At 35.5% G+C, this 26,132-nt stretch overlaps 1 long non-coding RNA gene across 1 annotated transcript; it reads right to left on the bottom strand.

Moving 5' to 3' along the window:
• Window positions 1-498: 498 nt before the first annotated feature.
• Window positions 499-26,132, bottom strand: LOC138840662 (uncharacterized). The gene is made up of 3 exons (XR_011376190.1): window positions 26,059-26,132; window positions 2,062-2,121; window positions 499-672 (listed from the first exon to the last, which is right to left on the bottom strand). It is a non-coding gene; the product is annotated as an uncharacterized lncRNA (long non-coding RNA).

Below are 26,132 nucleotides of genomic sequence, written 5' to 3'. Positions count from 1 at the left end.
TGGGAAGTTAATATTCATAAGCTTCTTCAGTCCTTTACTGCCTGTGGCATAAATATCATTTTCTATGATGTCTTTTTCAGTAAGTTTGATCACATTACATGGCATGTGGGCATGGTCAGCATATTGGGACATAAACAAAAACCACATTTGTACAACATTTCAGAAGGCAGGCTACAAAAGCAATCACTGGTGCTTTGAGGGTAACAACACTTCAAGGATTTTAAGTGTTCATAATCAGAACATAGGATTTGCAGGTATAATTCTTGGTTTCTTTTTTTCTATTGGAAAATCATCCCCAGGGAAATAAAAAACCAACAAGAAGTTAATTTTCATAATCTACTTTGTCTCTCCCATCACCAAGAAACATTATGCCTGTGTAATATTTCCGGAAAGCCAAATGCTGACAGGCATTCTTAATAAATTATGTGGCTGACAGGATGTGTGGTAAGTTTAAGACCATAGGAAAATCACTCCTCACCAGGCTTGCCGAATGAACCTTTTAACAGGGATATAGCATGGTGTGCCGAAACATGGAAGTAGAACATTCTCTTCCAGACAGTCTTTAATGGAGCTCGGCGTTCTTGTTATAGCTCATCGTCTTCTAAAAACTGCTGCAGGCTGACTGTAGGAAGTACTTTGCCTCTTGTCTCTGTACACAGAGCCCAAACAGTGCTAAAAAGGGAAATAGAACATATGGTAATAAACTCTCCGAAGCCTTTGGTGCCTTGGTTGTAATCAGCTACCAGGGTAAGAGAGGCATTGGCAACCACGAACTCCCCCCCCAAGGGCCTCATTAACAAGGCCAACGATGCTGCAGTGAAGAAAAACAGTATTGAATACTTGAGGTAGATTGCAGCCTTTTAACGTGAACCCTAGATTTTCCTTAGGCCGGAAGGAGGGTGAATTGGAAAGAAAAAAAAAATTGGAAACAAGTTGGAAGAAAATGACTGCCTGGTGGAAGTGGCAGACACCTTTATTAGAAAGCATCTTCGGATCACTTGGGAATAATATTGAAGGGCTTTTGAAAAAAAGTCCACTTAGGTTGAGTGTGGTAGGGAGAACATGGGCTATTAGAGTCACTATGAAGAGTCACTCTTTAGTTACTCTGAGCTCTGATTATATAGTGGAGGGAGTATTCCTTTCCTTCGACTTTCTCTTGGTGGAATGTGGATCTATGTGCTTGGTGCATGGAGTAAGCGTGTGTGGCTACAGTGTTATGGAAGATCCTCCTACATCCTCCCCTAAGAGCTTCCCATGTGCGAGAACACTGGTTTACTGACATTATTTTTCCTAAGAGAATATGAAGACGAAGTTCAGTTTTATGGACACTGCCAAGAAAGTGTTTCTATATTTAATTTTAAATGTCAAACATTGTTGAACATTGTTCAACAAGAAATGTACTCACTTCCTTCTGTATGTAATGGTAACTCCTCTGTACATCACTTTGACAATAAAATTAAATTTAGTAAGCTAGGCCCAAAGAAACATAGGTCCCATAAAACTATGGGGGGGACCTATGTTTCTTTGGGCCTAGCTTACTTATTTGCAATAACTAGTATATGTCTGGGACAAGTAGAGAAGGTCAAAAGCTATGTACATATGACCAGATAAAATGAAGTTAAGCGCAATGAACCCCAAGATAGCTATTGTTTCTAATGTATTGATAAGGTACCATGTGATTTTTTTTGTTGCTTTATATGTTCCTCTCCCATGGTATAACCCCTGTTTTCACTGTATTTGATGTTGGTATAATTTGGGGAAGGGAAAAACAAAATGGTTAAATAGTGATACAGGTTGACCCATTGTGACAATGAGATGTTGAAAAATGAACTTCTCTACAATTTGGGGAGGGGTGTAGTTGTGGAAGTGGGAGGGAAGGGATGGTAGGGGAAAAACAAAGGAGGAGACAACAATGCTTGATAAGAAATGTACTCATTACCTTGCTCATGTAACCCCTCTGTACAGTATTTCACAATAAAAGAACTTATTTTAAAAAAAGCAAAAAAAGTTTACCTTTCATATGAGTTATGAGCACACATTCTCCATGAGCCTTTTGCTTACCTCTTGTTCCTGCTTGTCTTCCTCATACTTTAATTTATATTTTCCAAATTTCTTGAAAGTCTATGTTAAAGATAACCAACAAAATAAGATATTCAAGGTTGTATAATAGTCTTGTTTCTTCTAATTATGGCCCAATCATTTCATTTATACATACCTATTTATATTTATATTTGGGACTTTTTATTTTATTTTATTTTTTATTGTGAAAATACCATACAGAGGGGTTACAATTACATGGGCAAGGTAATGAACACATTCTTATCAAGCATTGTTGCCTCCTACTTTGTTTTTCCCCTACCATCCCTTCCGATCTCCCGCCTCCCCCCACCCCCTTGCCAAAGTTGTAAAGTTTGTTTTTTGACATAACGTCTTGTACATCTCATTGTTGCAATGGGTCCACCTGTATCCCTATTTAAACAATTTGTTTTTTCCCTTCCCCTCCCCAAATTATACCTACATCAAATGCAGTGAAAACAGGGGTTATACCATCAGGGAGGGATATACAAAGCAACAAAGGAATCATCTTATAAATATGTTAGAAACAATAACAAGAAAGAAAAACCATTTGAGTCCTTATCTTGGGGTTCATTTTACCTAACATTAACTTATCTGATCATTTTTGCTTGTCTCAGACATATACTAGTTATTGCAAATAAGGGAAACCATGGGACCTATGTTTCTTTGGGCCTGACTTATTTCACTTAATATAATGTTTCCAAGTCTTTCCATTTCCTAACAAATGGGGCAATGTCATTCTTTCTGATGGAGGCATAGAATTCCATTGTGTATATATACCACATTTTCTTGATCCATTCATCTACTGAGGGGCATCTGGGTTGGTTCCATATCTAAGCTATGGTAAATAATGCTGCAATAAACATAATTGTGCTGGTAGCTTTAGTATGGTCTTTTGGGTAAATGCCCACAACTGGGATTGCTGGGTCATAGGGGAGCTCTATGTGGAGTCTTTTGAGGAACCACCATACTACTTTCCAAAGTGGTTGAACAAATTTACACTTCCACCAACAATGCGGTAGGGTTCCCTTTTGGCCACATCCCCTCCAGCAACTGTTGTTATTAGATTTCTTGATTATAGCCATTCTAACTGGGGTGAGGTGATATCTCAATGTTGTTTTGATTTGCATTTCTTTTATGGCTAGGGAGGTTGAGCATTTCTTCATGTGTCTATTGGCCATTCTTATTGCCTCTTCAGAGAACTTTCTCTTTGAGTCTTTAGTCCACTCACTTATTGGGCAGTTGTTTCTTTAAGGATTTGTTGTTGGGGGATTTAATTTTTTGAGTTCTAAGTATATTTTAGATATGAGACCCTTGTCCGTTTTATGGCTAGTGAAGATCTTCTCCCAATCCATGGAATTTCTATTGATCTTGCTAGCTATGTCCTTTGCCATGCAGAAGCTCTGCAATTTCATGCAATCCCATTTGTCCAACCTTTCTTTGACTTCTTGTGTTTCTGGGTCTCTATTAAGAAAATTTCAGCCTGTGCCAAGGAGACCTAGGGTTTTTCCTATTCCATCCTGTAATGTTTTCAGGGTGTCTGCCTTGACTCCGGGGTCTTTGATCCATTTGGAGTTGATTCTGGTGCAGGATGATACATAAGGATCTAGCTTTAGTTTTCTACAAGAGATTAACCAATTTTGCCAGCACCATTTACTGAAGAGGCTGTCTTTTTTCCATTCTATTTTTTCAGCTCCCTTATCAAAGATCAGATGGCTATAGGTCTGTGGGCCCATTGCTGGGTTTTCAATTCTATTCCATTGGTCCTGAGGTCTGTTCTTGTGCCAGTACCAAGCTGTTTTGATTACTATGGCTTTGTAGTAGAGTTTGAAATTTGGTATTGATATTTGGGACTTTTAAAATCTCTTAGTATATAACTATACATTGCTTCTTTGTCAATTTCAATAATACCTCACTTTTCAGCTGCCTTTGACAATAATTAATAACCATTATTAGTCAGAAGTTGTCATTTATTTCATATTTGCTCTCTATTAATTTATTGTAATTAGTTGTCAACACAATTTTCCTGTACCACTGGAAAGTTTTTCTGTGTTAATGCCATCAGCCTGCTGTTTTTTAAATTATAATTGATTTATAATATATCTTAAAGTCAATGTATATAAGGAATGCCCTCTGCATTATTATTTGGTCTAGAGAACTTTGGAGCTTTGTTGTACCATGTAACTTAAGTATTGTATTTTCTACCTTTAGTAGAAAATGACATTATAGTTTTGATAGGAATAGCACTGGATCTGTAGAGTGCTTGGGGAAGCATTGACCTTTTAACAAAAGGACATTAGCTATCTTTCTATATTTTCTTTATTCATTTCTTTTGCAAGTGTCTAATAATGTTAAGTTTCTAGCACCTTCATTTCCTTTATTAGATGTACATATAAGTGTTTTAATTTTCTTTGGTTTCTATTGCAAATGGGATTTTAAAAATTGTGAATGGTTCATGAGTGGTAGATAGAAATTCTACTGATCTCTGTTTGCTGATTTTGTATTGTGTAACATTACTGGATTAATCAGTAATTTACTGAATTAATCAGTAAAGCTGAAGTAATCAGCATTTCTTGATGTCTTTATGGATGTATCTATATCTCTATATCTATCTATGTATAACATATCTATAGATATAAATAAATAGATATCTATATCATGTATCATATATCTACATCTACAAAAGATAAGTCTTTAGGAAAATGTACATAAATGTAATCTTTTGAGGAAATATAAGTCTTATGATGTAGGAAAAACTGGATATCTATGCAAAATATTAAAATTGAACCCACATTTCATGCATATACAAAAACAACCAGAATCTAGATTAAAGACTTGCATGTAAGTCTTGAAATTGTAAGAATACTAAAAGAAAATATAGGAGATAAACTCTAAAACATTGACTTGCTCTATGTTGTTTTGGATATACTTCCAAGAGTGTAGGCAACAAAAGCATATCAGATAAATGCATTTCATCATACTACAAAAACAAAAGTCAACAACACCAAACCCATCTTTGTATAGCAAAGAAACAGCATAGTGAAGATAAACCCTACTAAATGAGAGAAAATATGTTTATTCTTTGTTATAATATATATTTTTTTAAAAAAACAGCAACCCAAGCTGGGCGCTGGTGGCTCTCACCTATAATCCTAGCTAGTTAGGAAGCTGAGATTTGAGGATCACAATTCAAAGCCAGCCCAGGCAAGAAACTCTGTGAGACTCTTATCTCCAATGAACCACTTAGACAACTGGAAGTGGCACTATGGCTCAAGTGGTAGAGCTCTAGCCTTGAGCTGAAGAGCTGAGGGACAGCGCCCAGGCTCAGAGTTCAACTCCATGACTGACAAACACACACACACACAAACACACACACCCAATGGCAACAAAAGAACTGAATTTTAAAAAGGGCAAAGGATTTAAGATATACATTTCACAAATGAAGAAATACAGAATATGAAAAAATGCTTAGCATCATTAGTCCTTAGGGAAATACAAATTAAAGCCATAATTAGATTATCACCTCACAACTGTTAGAATGGCTTTTATCAAAAAAAAAAAGAAGATAAGTGTTGGTATGGGTACAGGGAAAGAGGAATGTCTTCTGTTGTTGAGAACATAAATCAGTGTATCTACTAGGAAAATGGTGTGGAGGTCCTTCAAAACATAGCATATAAAGATATAAAATATATACATATATATATGAAAAAGTTGAAATCAATATGTTGAAGGCTTTTTATCCTGTGTGCATTGCAACACTATTCACAATAGTCAAGATATAGACTCAACCTAAATATCCATCAACAGATGAATATATAAACAAAATGTTGTATTTATACTCAATGTATTGAGTCTCAGCAAAGAACTCTGACATTTATGATATATACTTGAATTGATGTCCATTATGCAAAGTGAATTTAAACAAGCATAGAATGACAAACATTGCCCGATCTCACTTGTGTGTGAAACCTAAAAACCTTTAGCTCATAGAACTAGATAGTGGAAAAATAACTGATGGAGTTGAGTGTGGAAGCTACTGTAATCCTAGTACTTGGGAGATTGTGGAAGGAAGATTATGACTTCCAGGCTAACATGAGTTAAATAAGGAGACTTTGACTCAAGATAGAGAGAGAAAGAGAGACAGAGAGAAGGATCTGGGTGGGTATGGAGACGTGAGGAAGGAAGGAATGGAGGTAAGTCATTGATAAAGGGTACAAAGGTTCATCTAGATGGGGGAAATGTGCAATTGATTGCACAGCAGAATAACTATATTCAATAATGACATATATATCAAAATAACACTAAATTTCAAGTGTCAACTGTGGTGAGACAATATGGCAGATGAGCAAGGTGATGGGAAAATTAATCAGATTAATTTAATTGTTCTATAAACATTGTGTCTCATATTTATATTCAGTTATGGTTTGTTAATTTAGAACAATGTTCATGTAAAAATTCAAGTTTCTGGTGTAGTATCATTGTCAGTTTTATACATGAGGAAACTGAGGCTTCTAGAAGTAGCAGTTGCTCTAAGTCAGAGAGTTAGTGAAAAACAACCTATACATTTAGATAGAGGCCTCACACTGAAATTTGTGGTGATTCCATTATATCAAGCTACCATTCTTCTGGCTTATAGAAAACCTTTAATATCCTAAGGAATTTAATTATAATTTGCCAGCTATAAATTGATACCAAAAATCTAACAAGTATTAAAAATTCTGGTAGCCATAATATTAGGAGTCCATTGAATAGGATATGAATAAGTGCTTTAAAAATCAAGCGCTTTGGATTTTGCACCTATTAACATAATGAAAGAGGAAATAACTAAGCATTTTTTTATTCCTTTGTTTAAGTTACCAGTAAACTTTCTACAGACTGATTCCATGAATACTTTAAAGGAGAAATAAAAAGCTTCCATTAAATCATAGCATGGAAAAGTTAACTAAGATCTATGTAACATTTTTCATTTTTTAAAGGCACTTGAACATTTACAGAATCTTTTAACAACCCAGATGTGTGTAGCAGAGAAGATATATATCTAGGCAAGCACTCTACCACTGAGCTACATTCCCAGCCGAGAAGATATATATCTATACTGAACTATTTTCCTGTTTCCTTGTTATGGAAATAAAGGTTGAGTTAAGAGAGATGAAAGAGAAACTAAAGATAAAAAATGCTTCTGGACTCCAACCTTGGACTTCAAGATCAATCCTTTCTCTTCTAGTATTTTAAGAGAAGCCTGCAAAATCACTGGATACTTTTTCTGGCATAGATGCTTGAATTCAGCTGTCTTCTACAGTCCTACAAACATATGCTTCTGTGTTCATTTCCTGCAGAATGCATATGTGTTCATTAGTGCTGCTGAGCCTTAGAACACTTACTCTTGTTGGAGAACATGCGTTGGTAGGCATGTCTTCTTTTGTGCAGAAAGCTGTTGTCCCCTGAGCCCAGGCAAAAACAGAGATGTGATGTGGGTGTGTTGGATACCATTCTCTGGCAAAATCCATGGCAGCCCTTTCCTTGGAAGACATAAAGGTCAGCCTCCTACTGCCACTTCCGTCCTCTGCCATGAATATGTGGACTCGTCTGCTTTTATCTTCTAATTAGATCATTTCGCTAATCTATAATTTCTTATTATGATTAGATCCCAAGATCCTTCAGGATAAATAGGAAAATTTGGACTCTCACCCTTTGGAAGTCTTTTTAACATATCCTTCTATAACTGCTAGACTAAAAAGTTAATTTATTGAATAAATGAATGAAGTTCCATCAGGAGAAAGCATTATAATTCCTCCAGTTTTCCTCTGGGATAAGCAAATAAAACACTCTTTTCTTCAGACTCATGATGACACTGTAATATAGGCTAGTTCTGCAGGACCACCAACCAAGGTAAAGCTCAGAGGAGGTGAGTTTATTTTCCAATTCATTTACGTTCAATTCATATGTCTAACTCCTCACTGGAAGTTTCCACTATGTCTCCAAAAACAAATCTGAAATTTAGTATGTGCAATGGTTTTCAACTTCCTCTTAAGTAGCTACTAAATTTACATTCATCTTGTTTATTAACACCATCTTTTTAAAATTACTATAGCTAGAACCTTGTATCATTCTTGACCCATGTTTCTGTTGCACCCTGCATCCAATTTATCAATTAATTATCTCCACCTTCAAAAGTTAACCTGCAATTAATTACTTATTACTATCCTCACTAACAAACTACTGGTATCTCTTGCCATTTAGGTTGGTTGGCAAAGAGGTCTTGTTAAGATCGAAGTCCAAACAGGCACCATTGGGGATGGGAGTGGGTAACAGCAGCAGGAGAGAAGGCTAAATCGGGGGGGGGGGTTGTGGTTGATCAAAGTTGTTAACCTGGTTCATTTGATTGTATAAAAATAGAGAAATGAAACAATTGACATTGTTCTAAGAAGGGGAGAGAAGAAAAGGAGGGAAAGAGGGGTAAAGATGATTGAGATACATTGTACGCACACGGGTACTGTAACAATAACCTCCCCCTTGTACATCTAATCTACGATAAGTTAAGAAAAAGATGTAAGTCAGTCATGTTATGCTTTGTTCAAAACCTTCTGAGGGATTTCCATCTCTTGCAATAAAGTTTAGTGTCTTTACAGTTTGACTCTCCTGGTTCTTCTTAGAACAACTCATTCTTTCTTCACTTGAATTCAGCTCTTTGCTGGTCTTTGACTCTGTCTTGTATCAGAACCTTTCATCTGTTCCTGTTCGGTCAGCCTCAGACAAACTCCCATCTTTAATTTTTACATAAATGTCTTTGTTTCATTCAGTTCTTGTGGCTACTCATTTCGTACCACACATGACTTCCCTGAATCTTACCTGCCCACACTTCCTATTGAGCTTCCTGCTTCATTTTTTTTCTCATGGCATATGTGATGGGTAGAATTGTGTCCCCTAAAGTGATATGTTGAAGTTTAAACCTCTATTGCCTATGAATGGTATTTTTATTTGGAAACAGGGTTTTGTTGATTTAATCAAGCTATGTTGAGATTGTTAGTGTGGTTCTCTAATCCAATGATTTGTGTCTTTATAAGAAGAGGAAAACACAGGTGCAGACACAGACACACGGGAGCACATTATGTACTGACAGAAGCTGAGAGAACAGTAAAGCTGTACAGGAAGGAACCAGAAGCATGTGCAGACACCACTAGAAGCCCTGAAGAGAGTAGGGATTCTCCCTAGGCTCTAGAGGGTGCACAGGGGTGCACCCTGACTTGGGACTTCTAGTCTCCATATCATGAAAGAATAACTTTTGCGATATTTTGTTGTAGAGATCTAAGAAACGAATACAGCATAAATCACACTGTCTGGCAAACCACATATCTGCGTTATGTATTGTGATGGTTGTCTGTCTGTCTAACATTGTAGTATAAGATCCAGGGAGGATATACTGGTTCTGGCCATTTGTCCCACATTACTATAAATTCTGTTGGAATCTATTCAGTCTGACTTATGCTTTAAATTGATTTGTCCTAATGAGTTCCTACAAGATAACTGAACTCAACTAAACTGAACTCAAAACAAAAAGCAGAAATTTCAAGGATAGTGGGATTAGGTTGAACCATAGAGACTATATAGACTGTCCTTTTACTACACAGGAAGTTATCATTTGGAGCTCATGTAATGTTGATCACATGCCTGGGCATGTAGGGAAAGGAGTTAGAAAAGTAACTGCATATTGTCTGAAGAAAATATTGATGGATCTGTTGGGCATGGGAGTACACACGCCACAGATATCAGGAGAGTGATCATGCTATCTTGTCAAAACTTTGCCCATCTTCTTTCTTATACTGTCATTTTTAATAGCTTCTAATTTTTTTACAATACTCAAAATGTCTTAAAAAAACACTATGCCCCCAAGGAAAATGTGTTATCTTTATTACACAATATCCTTTGTCTTATTGAATTCTGAGGCTAACCATGTCAGAAAAGGAATGTACACTGTATAGAAATTTTTCTAGAATCCTTTAAAGTATTTAAAATTACATCAAAGCAAAAGCCCTCTATCTTGTTTCAAGTCTGGAAAATGTTAGGGGAGAAAAAATGAACAAGTAAGAAAATGTGGACTCCTAACAACATAGTGTAATTGCTGGCGGCATAGACATTTGAGTTAACACTGATTTTGAATTAGAATTCTCAGACTCAGGAGCTGTGCATGGTCATCCTAAACTTTCCAACATTCATAGCTACCTCAAAATGTTGTTGAAGACATAATAACAAAATAGACATGGAAAATAGCTCAGTGCTCAGCAAATGATACTCATTATTGATATGTCTTCCAAGGCAATTGTTGTATGTAAAATAAGACTTAATTTAAACACATTATCAAAGAATATCCAGCAAGGGAAAGACTCAGCTCATTGCTCTAGAGATGCTCAGAGTTTCCTTTCAGGCAATGATCTGAGTATTATTCTAGGAATCATCCACACCCTTCCTGATTGATGACTGTATCACTTCTCATCATTATCTTCTTCATCTTACTTGGCTATAAATATATAATCTAATGATCTTTTCACTGAAATAGCTCTTTTGATGATAGAATTTTTAAAGTTCTCTTTAGTCATTTTTTAATTAGGCATATCCACACATTTTTTCTACAGCTTATTATGGAACCGCTTGAGGAATTAGAATGCTTGCAGTCAGGTATCTTGGCACACTGGCTGTAATTCGAGCACTCTAGAGGCTGAAGTATGAAGAGGTTGAATTTCAGGTCATCTTAAGTTACCTAGTAAAACCCTATCTCAGAAACAAAACAGGACAAAAGGGAAAAATTCTACAGGAGTTAGGAATTCATGGGGGAGACAGAGGCAAATTCACAATTTCTATGATTAGGTAAGGAGGAAAAAGTTAATTCCAGAAGTTAAACTTATTACTGTTGTTTTCCTCTTTTTGTTCCTTTGCAAGTTCCCTTGAAAAACTTTCATAGAATTCCTACATGACCGGACATGGCATGACTCTTGATTCCACCTTGGAAACGGAATTACCTTCTTTGAAGTTTTGTAAACTCTTGCTCTCCTGACTTACCTCATTTTTTCTATATCATATCATGGTGAATAATTATCCCACTGCACATTCATTTCCCCCTTAACTTTCTAAGATTTAGCTATTGAATAACTACCTGGCTAAAACTGTTGGGCATGGTAGAGCATATCTATTCCCAGAATTTGGGAGGAAGAGGCAGGAGGATCATAAATTTGAGAACAGCTCAAAGAACATAAGATTCAGTAGATAGGTAAATAGATGGAGGCGGGGGTGGGGTGGGGATCTATCTGGCTAAAGACCATTAACTTATAAATAAAACTAGAAATTAATTGGATCTGAGCCTAAGCTGGCAATTCGAATATGGAGACTGGCTATAACCTACTGAGACACATTTTATTTAAGAATGTTGGTACATCTTTGTAAAGCATATGGCAGTATGTTTCTGGAGATTGTATGCTAGTTAGGTAGTTAAGTAGGCTCTCCTGATGAGAGGCTCTTAGTAGAATTTGACCTTGCCATTCTGGAAGGTGATGGGAAAGAAATAGTGTTGTCTTCCTTGGTTTGAAACAAAATTCCTTAAAAATATATGCCTTCAGAGAGAGATAGAAAGATGAGATCATTGCTAGGCCCTCTACGTCACCCAGCTCCTCATTTTAAATGTCTACTCACAATCAGAAGTCAGTGGCTCATGCCACCGACTACTCAGTTACTTAGGAGGTTGAAATCTGAGGATCATGGCTCAAAACCAGCCCAGAGAGGAAAGTCATGAGATTCTTATCTCCAATGAATTATCAAAAAAAATAAAAGTGTACTTGTGGTTTCAATAGTAGAGAGCCAGCCTTGAGTACAAACGCTCAGGAATAGCATCCAAGCCCTACATTCAATCCCCAGAACCAGCACAAAATAAAAAGAAAAGACAAAAATGACTCAAATGTTCTTTTAGGGCAAGTATCATAGCCTTCTTATTAAACAGTGTATATTTTAGAGTATTCATTGCCTAGTTCTTCTACTAGATCATCAACACTATGAGAGAATTTGAAAGTGAAAAAATAGAAGTTGAGTACGGGATTATTAGAATGTAAAACATAAAACACATGGTGTAATGTGATGAAACACATATGACTAGCTGGTCTGAGAATTATTGAGCTTAGCATCGGAGAGGTTTATAAAACACAGGCATTAACAGTCTAGTCTCTGCCAACATTGCAATGAGAAAGAAGAATAGTTTTAATTTACTAATAGTCCTACTATCTTCTTAAACTTGATAGTTTATTTTCTTTGCAAGAGTGAGCTACTCTCTATGGTCTGCATTATTTACTTCTCACTCCTTCATGAGAGAGAAGAGCAGAGACATGTGAACATCAAGAAGTAAAGGAAGGATGAGACTGGGTGTTGTGACTGACAGGGTCATAGGGTGAGTGCTAGATGTTGAGGATTTCATTGCTTCTTACTGTGGCTACAAACAGTATCCTGAGTGAACTGCTCTTCTCATTGTTTTTTCACATGCCTATCTCCTTTCTTATTTCTTAACCTAGACTTCATCTCTCACTTGCCTCCTTAAGTATCTTTCCATCACGCCTCAGGACTACGATGGCAGATGACACAGAATCCCTCTTTTTTTCTTTTTTGTCAATTGTGGGGCTTGAATTCAGGGCCTGGGCACTGTCCCTGAGCTCTTTTGCACAAGGCTAGTGCTCTACCATATTGAGCCACATGCCACTTCTGGTTTTCTGGTGGTTAATTGGAGATCAGAGTCCTTTGAACTTTCCTGCCTGGGCTGGCTTTGAACTGTGATCCTCAGATCTCAGCCTCCTGAGTAAGAAGGTGTAAGTAACAGGAAAGAGCCACCAGTGTTCAGCTCAGGATCCTTCTTGTAGGAGTCAAAACATAATATCTGGAGCTAAGGACCAGGAAAATGATTTATTTTTCAGTTGTAGGCCGAGGTATTTGAGCTCAGCTATTGAGGAGTTGGATGTAAATCATCCTCTATTCCAGTTCATTTTTTCTAGAGGCAGTTAAGAATGAAAAAAGTTTTAAATGCAATGTTTCAAAGTATATGTATACTCTCTCTCTCTCTATGAAATTTCATTAATTTGTTGCTTGCTGTTAGCTTTATTTTTTAAAAAATCAGATGGGGCTGATCATGGCACTAATGATGACAGCCACCATGTTTGAATGTAAAAGTTGAGACACAGTACTAAGTGCTTTGTATGCATTGTTTACTTAATAGTCTCAACAATGATGGTAGGTATTAGTATTACCACCACGGTACAGCCAAGAGAACTGAAATTTAATTTAAGGAAATAGCTTGAAATCAATTGCTAATATAATGCAAAGTTAATGGGCTCAACATGTGAAAAATGGATCAATATAATATACTATTTTAACAGAATGAAGTATAGAGGCACATTATTATTTCAACTGATACAGTAAAAACATTTTTTAAAAATTCAACTCCCTGCTATAAAAAGTAAGAAGCTGAACAATGTAGGAAAAATTCAACAATTTAGGAATAGAAGGAAACTGTTGTGATTCAACAAAGATCACTCATGAAAATTTGTCACATCATACTCAATGGCGAAATGCTAAAATGATTTTCCTCTAAGATCAGCAAGAAGGCAAAATAAGCACTTTTATCATTTCTGTTCAAAAAAGTACTGAATGCCCTAATCAGAACAATTAGAAAAAAAAGAAAGAAGAAGAGTCAACTAAAGCAGAAAGGAAGCTCTTTCTTAATAACAACTTCTATGTAGAAATCCTTAAACCATACATTTATACAGGTTTGCATGTGCCCACACATATACACCAAAACAAAAACAAACATGAAATGATGCTCCATGCCACTAGATTAATCCACAATGAGCTACCACTACAACCATTAGTATGACTATTATCCAGAAAAGAAAAATTAGCAAATACTCCTGAGAAGGCACAATAATTGCAATTCATGCATTGCTGGTATGAACATAAAATGGTGCAATGACTGTGGGAAATATTATAAGTGTTCTAATAAAAAAAAACAAATTACCACATGAGCTAGCCACTCTACCTCTGAGCATATCTGCACACTCCTGTTTGGAAAACCCAGTCTCCAGTGTAACAGTATAGTAACAAGAAGCCCTTGTAGAGGTGTTTAGGTTAAGAGGGCTGCCCGAGACAAGGGCCTGTGGGGCAGGATGTTCTTTGGTTTGCCATTATCCCTTCCATCATATGACAGAGTAGTGAGAAGACTCACGCCCCATGTTGCTGCTTCGAACTTGGACTTCCCAGCTTCCATGACTGTGAGGGAATAAGTCCCTGTTCTTTACAAATTATTCACTTCCAGCTTTTCTGTTACAGTAGCACACCCAGAGTAAGACACATTCCCCAAAACTGTAAATGAGGACTTGAACAGCCATTACACAGCCATGTGTGTGTGTGTGTGTGTGTGTGTGTGTGTGTGTGTGTGTGTGTGTGTGTGTGTTATCCACCATAGAGACAAGATGGGAGTAACTCATACGGATTGATGACTTTATAAAGAAAATATAATACATGCATACTACAGAATATTTTTGGGCCTGAGGAGGGAAATTCAGATATAGTGCTACACCATAATGAACCTTGAAGATGTTATTTTAAGTGAAATATGCTACTCTTAAAAGGACAATAATTATTTTTATTAATATATATTTTATTGTAAAGATACTGTACAGAGGGGTTACAGTTACGTGAGTAAGGTAATGAGTACATTTCCTATTGAGCATTGTTACCTCCTCCTTTGTTTTCCCCTACAATTCCTTCCCTCCCCACCTTCCCAATTCTTCCTTCCCTTCCCCCCCAAAGTTGTAAAATTTGTTTTCACCATAGTGTCTTGTACATCTCATTGTGACATTGGGTCAACCTGTATCCTTATTTCAGCATTTTGTTATTTCTTTTCCCCAAATTAGAAAAATGTATAGACAAGATTCAGGGCACCAGAACCAAATACAATGAAAACAGGGGTTATACCATGGGTGAGGAACATAAAACAGAAACAAAAAAAATCACACAGTACATTTTAAGTACATTAAAAACAACAGCAAGAATGATAAAACCACTTGTGTCCCTATCTTGGGGTTCATTTCGCTTAACATCATCAAAAAGACAATAATTCTAAGATTCCTCTTCCACAAGGTGAATAATAGAACAGTTGCATTCATAGAAATAAAAATCAGAGCCCGAGTGTGGGGGTATACACCTGTAATTGTAGCACATGAGGTAAGGACAAGAGGCTGAGAAGTTCAATGTCAACATTAGTTCCTATTGATTTCAATGCCAGTCTAAGCTACGCATCAGGACTCTGTGTCATATAAATGAGGGCTTTGAAATCTCTTTGTATATCTACTTAAAGATTAAAAAAAAACTTTTTAAGAACAAGGGTTAGGAGATATAGCTCTGTGGCAAAATATTTGCTTTGTAAGTAAAGATTCTGAATTTGACTCCAAAAACTGCAGAGGAAAAAAACACAATTTTGGCTGGTGAAAGGGGCAAAATGAGGAGTTACTATTTAATAGGGATTTAATAGGGATTTCAGTTGTGGAAAATGAAAAACGTTCTGAAGATGGATGGAACTAACTGCTGTGTACACGTGCACCTATGTGTATGAGTGCCCTCAACACATACAACAAAGGGTCAAAATGGTGCCTTTTGCATTATATATTTTATCATCATTTTGAGAAGCAAAGTTAGGTCTTAGACTAAATTATTTTTTAAAATTGATAATCCAACTTATTTGAATCACTGGAAGAATTCCACATAACAGTTCTGCTCTTGAACTCCTGAATTTTGAATGTCAGCCTTTTGAACCAAGATGTCTTGACCACTATGATACAGAAGTAGTCATTTTAAAATGGGGAAGATGGCTTCTGGCGTCAGCCTGTTTAAATCTGAGGCCATGTCCTTCATTAGCTATGTGTCATCCTTCTCATGTAACTCTGCTGGTAATCATCCAGGAGCTCATTCAGTAGGAGCTTTTCGGAGACAATTAGCACTTTCATTATTTGGATATGGTTCAAGAGAGTTTATTCAGGTGCAGTGTACAGTACAGTATGTACATTGTACAGTGTGATTTTATATATTTGTTCTTCTTCTTGTTGTTGCTTCCTTTGTATGTTCTTTCCCCTATGGCATATCCCCTGTTGTCGCTATACTCGATTTTGGTACCCTGCATCTTGTATATATTTATGTCTAATCTGGGGAAGGGAAGGAGAATAACAAAACGCTGAAACAAGGACACAGGATGACCCATTGCAACAAGGATACCCACAGGACAGTATATTGGAAATGAACTTTACAACTTTGGGCTGGGTGGGAGGAGTGGGGGGTAATGGGGTGTGGGAAAAGGTGTGTGGGAGGTGGGGGAGGGAAGGGCTAGTGGAACAACAACAAGGAAGGGAAGGGGTAACATTGATTGACAAGTAATGTACTCATTGCCTGACACATGTAACTGTAACCCCTCTGTACAGCATCTTAATGATAAAATTAAAAATTAAAAAAGAAATTAAATATTCTAAAATCAAATTAAATATTCTAAAATGATCTTGGGATCAACAGATGGAACATATAGATTGATATGGGAAAGACAGAAATATAAAATATCAATAAGAAAGCAGAAGAGTATTTTTATGACTTTACATGTGGCTTTCTGCAACAAGGTACCTAAAACACTAAACCATAAAAACAAGCAAACAAAAAAAGTATTGGAAAATAAAATTGGTATTTTAAATTAATTGAAAGATACTAATCCTTAGGAGAATAAAAAAGGCAAGCTATCTGCTGGAAGATGATATTTGTAATTTATGTATGGACAAGAGATTGGCATCATCAACATTTAGAGAGTGTGCAAATGGATGATTGAAACAACCTGGGTGACATTTTAAAATTCAGACATTGGGTAGATATGATGGCCAAAAAACAGACATTCATATCAAAAGACAATATAATTAATCAAGATAATGTAAATTAAAACCAAGATAATACTATTTACTATGCAAAATGGCAACAAATGAAAAGATTTACTGTGTAAATGCTTATTTTTAATACATTACTAAGGGGCGATATGAAATATGAAACACTGGTAGAAATACTTTGAAAAATTGATATTGTCTACTGATAGTGCCCCTATAATTCAGGAAATTTATAGAAATGCATATTAAGAGACTTGTACAAGGATCTGAACAGAATTATCATGAAGTGCAAAACACATAAAATCCATCTGTTTTAGAAACAAATTGAAATCTTGTGAAATTTGTTGTGAATGTATAATTATTGGTCATAGATGCTTGTAATATTACATTCTGTGAGTTCAGTGGTATTTATACAGAAATATGCATATCTAAAAATATATGCCTAGCTGTATTGTGAACATTCATGAGCTTTGTGCACCTATTGGAGACATATATATATATATATATATATATATATATATATATATACATATATATTACTTCCATTAAAAAATAAGCAAAATCATGGAAGTGGTACTGTGGCTTTACAAATAAGCAAAATTAGTCAGGCACCAATGGCTCACACCTTAGCTACTGAGGAGGCTGAGGTCCAGAGGATGATGGTTCAAAGCCTGCCTGGGCAGAAAAGTCCATGAGATTCTATTTCCAAAATAGCCATGGCTGGAGGCATGGTTCAGGTTGTAAAACACTAAACAAGCAAGCCATGCAAGCATGAAGCTCTGAGTGCAAACACTGGTACTGGAAAAGCAAACAACAAACAAAAACACAACAGATTCTAGTGAAAGTAAAAGCTAATGATTAAAAAAAACAACATCCAGACAGGATAAAATTTGGTATCTGTTAAATCCCAAATTCTCTCCTCTCAAGAAGAGGTCCAGATTACAGAGATGGGCTGAAGTTACAGGCAGCATGTACTGGCATGTGCAGGATCTCAGTTCTCTACAAGGTCAGATAAACACCCTGAGCCACAGGCTTCAGAAGCAAAAGCCTATTAGCTCCTGCGGAAGGCTGAGCAGACACCAAAGGGGCATTAATACTTCAAAGAAGAGAGCACCATGCAGCCTCAGGCAGACCAGATGAACTCTGAGGTCCAGCAACCACTACCAACCAGAAAAGAGCTTTTGGCACTTAGATTTCCTTTTTGTTTTCCCCACCACTAGACCTCCAGAGGATGCCTTGTGGCATAGACTGACACATGCCATTCTGGGAAGATATCCTTTTGGGGATGATTTTTCAGGTCATGGCTGATAAACTACAAGTAGGTAATCTGCTTAAGGACCCTAGGAAACTATTTGCAATCAATTCTGATGGAACAACTTGTTCTAAAACTGAAAGAATATTTTAAAACTGGTGCTTGGACTCTTTAGCGATACATCCTCAAGCTTTGCCATATAAAACGGATGAAGTTAACAACCAAAGAGCCCTGTCCTTATCCTTGCTTTCTGCTGCCCTATGCTGTTTTGCTGCGGATAGTGAGGCAAATCAAGAGCACCATCATAAACTTCTAGCCTTTGGTGTTATAAACTATCAGGATTAAAATAATAGCCTGGTTTGATGGTGGCAATCCCGGTTGCTTGTTTATCTCGATGAATAAAAGAAGCATATAAATATTTGTGTTTATATGTGGATTTGTTACAAAACAAAAAACACTTCAGATTGTTTTCCAAAGCAAGATAAAATGTGATTTTATGGGAAGTGCAAAAAAAAAAGCAACACAGAATTCTAATTGTATATCTTTTCCTTGCACACAACCACACTCACTCATATTCTTATCCTGGCATGGGACTTGATGGTTTCAACATGCCTGATCACATTTGATCCTCCACAAATTTCCATAAAGCAGGTACCCTATTCCACAGAGGCCCATCCAAGGTCACCTAGTAAATGGAAAAACTGGGACTAGACCCAAGCTAGAACCTACTGCCTGACAACTTGTGTGGTGGGTAAGACAGAAATTTCACAAGTGAAATCTGCTACTGTTGAGCTTTTTAAGCAAGTGTTCTTTTCTCCTTTCTTCCAGAATTGTGCAACTACCAAACAGAATTGTACAGGAACTCTTTATTGCATTGTTTCATAATGTAGGTCACTGAAGGAAAGTAAATTGCTCGCAGGTCTTGTTACATGTCCCAATTATTAGACATCTGTGAGCTAAGTAGGGAGCCTGTAATAAAGAAAGTAAAGATGTTCTACATTTTGCTTTAGGTTTAGAGTGTGTCTGAAAATATTTTCATAACCATAGCCGCCATCAGAAAAATGCCTGGGAAATGACACCATCGTTATAAAATTTAAACTAGAGGACCTAGTTCTAAGAAGGAAATGAATGAAAAGCTAAATCCTCTGTAGATTTATTCCGAATCCAAAGTGATTAATAATAGAATTCATATCGCATCACTTTTTTCTGCACTCTTTGTGTATCTTTCTCCATCCTTTTGGGAAGACATGATTTATCCTCAGCAGTTTCTTTCATCTAGTGATCAGTTCTGCAAGTGTTGGCTAATATGCACAGTTGTGTAAGTGCTGTTGTAACTAAGGTGTGAAACAGACTCAGCCATTTCCCAAATCCTAAACCATTTGCTTTACAACTTTCTACAACTACCTAGAATATGTCCGCAGTCATGACAACCACAAGCATCAAAGTGTGTCTATATCTTTGTGTTTATTTGTGCATTATTTGCTCTCAATGTACAGATTAGGAAACAGAGGCCCAGGGAAGTTGTGATGGTCTGAATGTTTTGAGTTCCCCAAACTTCAGAAGTTGAAGCCCCAAATCCCCAATGCAATATTAATTGGAAATGAATAAGTCCTAAGGTAGAATTCTTAGGAATAGTATTGGTATGTTCATAAAAGAAGCTACAGAGACCTTCTCCTTTCTCTTCTGTATTTTAAGAAGTGGTCCTTCTCTGAATAACAAGTATGCTTAAAATTCCTCTAGAATTGTGAAAAGTATATTTTGTTGCTTTTAAACTGTCTTCTCTATGGTGTTTTGCCATAGTAGGTAAATGATGGGTGGATCCCAGGTTGAAACTCGCTGTTTTGGGCTCCCCAATTTTTACCATTGCCCTGGGCATACACTCCCATATCTAGATAGTAAAGAATATCCTTGTTTATATAGATGAAGCAAGAGAGTCTCTCCAGACAGAGATGTGAGTCCTGCTGCAGACAGAACTTGGTTCCTCTTTTTCTTTGACAATACAAACACTTGATTATTAATAATTTTTTAACATTAGCCCACTGAGATTTTTCTTTACTACTCTGATCTTCAGCAGAAATTTGTTGAGAGCAGAATTTACAGAACTGTGCTGAAGACATAAACACGATTAATTCCACAATGCTATGATTTTTAGCAGTAAGTTGACCATAATGTAAGGGATACCTCATTTTATCAGTGGGCAAGCTACTTTGGATCAAAACCCCACAGAGGAAGAAGGAATGATTAATCAGACAAGTAAAAAATGGTATGCACTTTACATACCATTGTCCAGATGAGCATATGGCAAGTATTATTATATTTTAACATGCTGGGAACAGTTGTCTTGATTGAATGATAGTCAGTAAAAATTCCAGAAGCTGAATAGACATGTTGATAATTCAAAGAAAATATACTGTGAAATATTTTTATTTTTATTTTGTCAGTTGAGGGGCATGAACTCAGGACCTGGGTGTTAACCCTGAGCCTCTTTGTGCTCAAGGCTAGTGCTCTACCACTTGAGCCATAGTATCACTTTCCAGTTTTTGAGTGGTTAATTGGAGCTAAGTCTCACAGGGACTTTTTTGCCCAAGCTGGCTTTGAACTGAGATCCTCAGATCTCAGCCTCCTGAGTAACTAGTAGGATTACAGGCATGAGCCACCAGCACCTGGCTTTATACTGTGAAATAAATGAAGTGGTATAAAGTATAAAAAGTGCAGTCCTTTGTCAATTAAACAATATAGAACATTTTTCTGAAAATTAGATTTAGTATTGTGTGCTTTTACTCTGTTGAAATCATACATTACTTAAATGTTCTCATCAGATCTACAGTAGATTGACAGGATTAAAAAATAATTAAATGAAAGAGAAAATGGAAATAGAAAGATTTATAATGAAAATAAAACTCGAAGGAATTCAAACTAATTCCATTCACAATTAAAATACACATTTAAGTCACTGAGTTAGTCAGCCTTGGCAGACTAGCTAAGTCAATTTACAGGTAACTAACTCCGTAGGGTGAAGTCCTCTGTTGTTTTGTGAATACAATATTTATATTGATAATTGCAAAACTAATTTAAAATATTAAAGGATATCTAAGTAAAATGGAAAAGCCCACTCTCCTTTAGATTTCAAATGGTCCTTATAAGGTTGGAAAACAAGATAAAGTAAAATCTTTACTCCAAACCTTTAGTGGTACAGGAGCATGTGTGAAGAAGTAACTAAAGCAGTATTCTTTCCTTTTCATGGTGAGCAGCTATTGGTGTGATCTAGATTCTTGTTTCAGTTTCATTCATGGCTGGAAGCAACATAGGACTCACCACAGGAACTCTCTCTCTCCCTCTCCCTCTCTCTCTCTTTCTCTCTCCCTCTCCCTCTCTCTCTCTTTCTCTCTCCCTCCCCCTCTCTCTCTCTTTCTCTCTCCCTCTCCCTCTCTCTCTCCCTCCCCACCCCTCTCTCCAGCTGACCACTTACAGAAAGATTGGACACATTCAGTGTAGTATGACTGAAGACTAAACCACTTACGAATCTGTCTCAAACCTTTAATTACATTTATTCAATATATTTTTTTGAACTTCTCCTTTTCCCCAATCCCTATTGAGGCACATTTTTCTCAAATATAAAAGCCATCACATTACCGTGTTTTTTTTATTATTGTGAAAATACCTTACAGAGGGGTTACAAATACATGGGCAAGATAAGGAGTACATTTCTTATCAAGCATTGTTGCCTCTCCTTTGTTTCCCCTTCCCATCTCTTCCTATTCACCCTCCCCCACCTACCCAATCTGTAAGAACTGACTGCATTCTAGAGTTTTCCCAAGAATCAGCCTACTCAAGATACACAACTTGGGATTATTTGAATGCTTGTGTTATTTCAACACCAAAGAAAAGCACAGCTGAGCTTAGTGGAAGAATACTTTGATAAAAAAAAATACTTCAACCTAATCTTGGCACAATGTCTCAAACCTGTAACTCTAGCTACTTCAGGAAGCAGAGATGGAGGGATCATGGCTGGTGGCTGACCAAGGCAAAGTTTATGGCACTCCACTTCAACCAATAATTAGATGCAGTGGCCTCTGCTTGGCAAGGTGGGAAAATGTAAATAAGACGATTACAGTTTAGGCCACCAGAGGAAGGCAGGCAGGCAGGCAGGCAGAGAGAGAGAGAGAAAGAAACAGAGGGAAAGAGAGAACAAGGATAAAGGGAAAAGAAATCTAACCTAAATACCCATCAACTGATGAATGAACATTAAAACAGGATACACATATGCAATAGAATACTATTCAAGTATAAAATGAACAAAAATCTGTCATTTGCAATAACACATGGATCATTATATTAAGTGAAATCAGTGAGGGAAGGAATGATAAGTACTGCAAAATTCCATACATATATGGAGCTCTAAAAATGTTGTCTTGTAACAAGTAGGAGTAGAATAGGTTACCAGGGACTGAAGAAAGTCAGTGTAGGGAGAAAGATCAATGACCTGGTATTGAGAAACAGGAGCAAAGCTTGATGTACCATTTCTCAATGGGATGTCTGTAGACAAGAATGGTGTATTTCATAGTTCAAAGACCTGGAAGAAATGATTTTGGATACTTCTCTACAGAGAAAGGAGAAATGCTGTAAAAAGGCATGCTTAATCTGATCTACATAATGCACAATGTGTACATGTATCAAAACATCACATGGAGCTTCAGCAATGTATGCACTTTTTTGCATTTATGACTAAGTTAAAATTGAATTTTACAAAAGGATACATTGAACTTAGACTTCTTAGGCAAAACGTTTGGAATAGAGAAAGAAATATTAGTGAATTAGTTAATTAGAATATTTACTGAGCATGTGATGAACAGAGCATGATGTTCATACAATGCATTGTAAGTTTCATTCTGCCTGTATTTGAAGAACAGAGTGAGTAGTGTTCATTCTTATATTGAGTTAAAGCTGTTAGGAATATCAAAAGCACTAGAGAAACTGTCAGTAGGTTATATGCTTTTAAAGAAATAAAGAATTTTATTACTCAGAAGTGTGTACTTGAAGTCTAACACTATCACTAGCTAGTATGGAAGCAAAATCACAGAGTAAAGCTCACAAGCCTCTTTCAGTAGTTTATAGGCAATTCTTTATTTAAAAGTAAGTTTCTTAGCCTGAAACCTATCCAAATCTCAGTGTACTTTTCCAATCTTATTTTCGTCTTTCTGAGAAAACAGATGAAGATGAACCTGTTCTTTGAGAAAAATAAAAATATGAGATACCATTGAAGAAGGAAGTTGGTTGTTTTAAATGGAGAATTCTGAAGTAATTACTTCATTTTTTTTTTGTTTTGGCAAAGTATGTTCCAAAGTATACTTACATGATGTTCACTGTAGTGGTTGGAGGTTAAAGGTCATTGGTTAGGCTTATCAAGCTAATCTGATTGTCCTAACCTAATCACATTTTTTCACACTTTGTTTTTAACAACATAAAGATCATCAACCTTTAGTTTTCTGATACTGTTAATCCAAAGAACAAGCTGCCTCTAAAACTAGCAAGTACATATAGTAGAGGTATTCCAGAATGCTATGCTATCAACTAATTGTGCCATTATAATAATTATTTGAAATATTCAGTGTTTAGGCTGGAATATTAAGCTGAATACAAATTGTTCTATGCCCTAAATTTCTTTGATTTAGCCTTATCATTTCGCTTATATAAAGTGGATCAATTCTGTACATATTACATACACACACACATTAATTATAAAAGTTCCCTAGATAGTATTACTGGTAATTCTTAAAGAACTGAAGCTTTTGTTCTTAAAATATATTGCCCAGTACATGTGCATAAATGATTAAAAAATTATTCTGATACTTGCTAAAATGGTATTAAGACTTTATTCAAGATTTCAATAAGGGAGAAATATTGGGCTCCATTTTGAATATAGCAAAAGCAGTTGGGGATTTCTGGCAAATGAACAAATAAGGAACTGGGGTAAAAATAATTCTAGGAGTTGCCAACCAAAAGTTTGAGAATTCTTGTCAAATTGAATTAATGCAAATCTTGCCAAGAAGGATTTGCTGGGGATCAGTAGATGATAAAATTCTGAACTTACATTCTGATGTTTACATTTTGTTCCTTCGTTCTGTTGGTTTTAAATTCAATACCATGATGTGTTAACTAGTACATTTTGAAGTCAGGTAGTTGTGATTCATGCAGATTTACCTTTTTTGCTTAGTATTGCTTTGTCTCAACCTTGGTATGACTTTTACCATCTGAACTCAGGCTAGCAGTTGTCAGCCAGCATGCTTTAACTCCTGACCCCCTTTCTATTTCCAAACCAAAAATATAATATCATCAATCTGTAGATTGATGAGCTCAAACACCTGTATAACATGTATGCTACATGTTGATGTAAAACAATCACTCAGATTTAAATGAGGTAGAACATTCCCATTATCTCAGAAGATTCCCTTATGATTTTTTAGAGTTTATCTAACCCCAGTGACAGTGTTCTGACATTTTTCCTTTAAATTTTATTCGCTGTGTTTAACTGACATTTGCTAGCTTTTTCCCAGCATCCTCCCAACCTTCCCCCATCCAAGCCCCATCAAACACGTTTTTACTCCATTTCTATACGTTTGACATTTTTAGATACAGTATATAAATGAACTCAAATGGTATTTGTCCTCTGGGTTTATTCATTATTCATCTTGGTTCATTCCATTTTTTGCAAATGGAAGTATTTCTACCTTTTTTTATAGCTGATTAGTACATGCAATGTACTAATGTACATGCAAATACCACATTTTCTTCACCTGTTTATCTATTAGGTTGATCTTATGCCTTGACTATTGTGAATAATGCTTCAGTGAACTTAGAAAAGTATAGATATCTCTTGAACATACTATAATATTCATATATTAATATAAATTAATATAAATATTAACAAATATTATTATACTAAAATACATAATCTCTATATAATTTAGCAATTGATATAGCAAAGTATAAATATATAATTATATATAATTATGTTATCCATTATATATAATTATGTTATATATATAATTATATATATTTATATATATAATATATAATTATATATATTATATAATTATATTTATATATATAATATATAATTATATATTATATATAATTATATTTATATATAATATATAATTATATATATAAATAATTATATATAATTATATATATAATTATATATAATATAGTATATTATATATACTATATTATATATTATATATATTATATATTATATTATATATATATTATATACAAATATGTATTAATTATATACATAAATATAATTATATATATAATTATATATATAATTATGTTATCCATTATATATATAATTATTTTATCCAATTTAATATTATGTAATTTTATATGTTAGTATATAATATATGCTACCATATAGTGTATATATAGTAATATATACTACACAGATATATATATGTAATTTATATATATATATATATTGCTGTCTTTTCTGGTAAATCTAGTTTCATTTATTTATTTAATTATTATTGTGGAAGATACATGTTAATTTTTCACAAAAGTATTCATTTACACACCCCCAGCACATCTCTTCTCTACATTCTCTTCAACACTTGTTATCTTCTGTCTTTTTAATAATAGCTGGTTTAACAAGCTCTTATTGTCCCTCCGTGGGGGAGGGACATACAACACAACAAAGAAATATCTTATAAATATTTTAGAAACGATAGCAAGAAAGGAAAAAAAAAAACATTTGAATCCTTTAAGTCAACCTCCCTTCAGTCCCTAACTCACCTTGTTTACTACATCTGCAAAGACTTTTTCTGTATCAATGAATATATTTATAGTTTTCAAGGATTTGAATGTGA

This window comes from Dipodomys merriami, unplaced genomic scaffold, assembly GCF_024711535.1.
Source record: "Dipodomys merriami isolate MVZ:Mamm:240054 unplaced genomic scaffold, mDipMer1.0.p SCAF_30, whole genome shotgun sequence".
In the NCBI taxonomy this organism is placed as follows: Eukaryota; Metazoa; Chordata; class Mammalia; order Rodentia; family Heteromyidae; genus Dipodomys; species Dipodomys merriami.
This window is presented reverse-complemented; position numbering and strand designations above follow the sequence as displayed.